This window comes from Hipposideros armiger, unplaced genomic scaffold (genome assembly GCF_001890085.2).
Source record: "Hipposideros armiger isolate ML-2016 unplaced genomic scaffold, ASM189008v1 scaffold_116, whole genome shotgun sequence".
Classification (NCBI taxonomy): domain Eukaryota; kingdom Metazoa; phylum Chordata; class Mammalia; order Chiroptera; family Hipposideridae; genus Hipposideros; species Hipposideros armiger.
Genome location: NW_017731466.1, coordinates 1,929,944 through 1,931,741, shown reverse-complemented (window position 1 = coordinate 1,931,741; position 1,798 = coordinate 1,929,944).

The window sequence follows — 1,798 nt, the reverse complement described above, 5'->3', positions numbered from 1 at the left end:
CTGATCTGCCTCACCCAGGAAGAGCGCAATGATGGTGCCAACTTGGGCCAGTGAAGCAACGTCCTCCACAACTAGACTGAAGAACAAAGGGACAGCAACTTGTCTGTTCCCCTTCCCCCAATTCCCCAATAAAACTCTTTAAAACAAACAAACAAACAAACAAACAAAAACATTTACATCAATAAATTTCTTTCCCAAAGTATCCTGGAACTCTAAAACTAGGACTTAAAATTGGCACACACCTAATAGCAATTATTACTTACTATATGCATTTGTTCAAGGTCATTTTTAAGACTGTTCCCCTATAATGTTTTGCATTTCAAAAAATAGATCAAAATCTAACTTTACATTTATATGATTTAATACAATATCATGCTCTTTTCTAACTATATTTTGAAATAATTTTAGACTTAACAGTTGCAAAAATAGTACAAAAAGTTCCCTTTGTCCTTGACTCAACTTCCCCTATGGTAGCATCTTACATAACCACAGTACAATAATCAAACTAATATATTAACATTGATACAATACTAACAACTAATCTATAGACCTCTTCAAATTTTAGTAATTATCCCGCTAATGTTCATTTTCTGGTCCAGGAGCCAATTCAGGATCCCACATTGCTCTGATATCCCTTCAACATGTCCCCATCCTTTGTCAAGCACTTTCTTACTGCCTGTCATGCTCTTTTAAAAACAATGATTCAACTGGTTTTAATAAAATTGATATGTATGCATCAATAAATTCAAGTAATACAGAAAACTACAAAGCACAAAGTAAAAATTATACAAAATTTTACCATGAAAGAACAACTCTTAACACTTCATAAACATTGTTCCTGATATTTCTTTATGTATGTATACAGTTAAAAGGATAGACAGATAAGTTGATACGTAGAATTTTGATGGAATGGAGTTATTTTTAAATAAACATATTAATAAAAAGTATTAAAGGTGTTTTTAATAAAAAGCATTCAGTATAGTTTAACTCAAGCTTAACAGGAAAAAAAAACCCTGAACTATAATTAGATGTGCTGAATTTCAGGTAAACATTTCTTTGCAAAAGATATGTCCTAAATTACCTCTCGAAAGGCAAGAAAAAGATTATGAAAAACATTTAGCTATTTACCAGTTAGCTTTTGTTGCCTAGTAAACCATTCCAAAGCTTTGTGGCTGAAAAGAAACACCACTTTTTATAGCTCACAGGTCTGCAGGTCTGTGGGCGTGGTTCTGCTGATCTGGCTTCATTGATCTTGGGTGAACTACTAAGAGTCTATGGTCAGGACATGGGTAAGCTGAAGCCTGGCTGGCCTAGCATCACCTCACTCACATGTGTGATACTTGGTTGTCTTTTGGCAGGGGCAATGGTGGTGACCTGGTCATGTGATCTCTCATTCTCCACTAGGATAGCCCATACTTGTTCACATACCAGTAGCAGAGTTGTAAGACAGAGATAGGAAGTATGCAAGTCTTCTTGAAGGTGAGGAGCTGACACAACATGCTATTGGCTAAAGCAAGCCACAAGACCGGCCCAGATTCAGGACTGGCTTTCCATATTATTTTCAAGTACGGAAGTCAATCATTTAAAGATCAAATTTTCCTTATAGCATTATTTGTTCAATCTGCAGATTTAATCATTTTATTTGGGGATTTTTTTTTTAAGATTTTTATTGGGGAATTGGGGGGATGGGAACAGTGCTGGGGAATTGGGGGAAGGGGAACATACAAGTTGCTGTCCTTTTGTTCTTCAGTCTAGTTGTGGAGGACGTTGCTTCACTGGCCCAAGTTGGCACCATCAT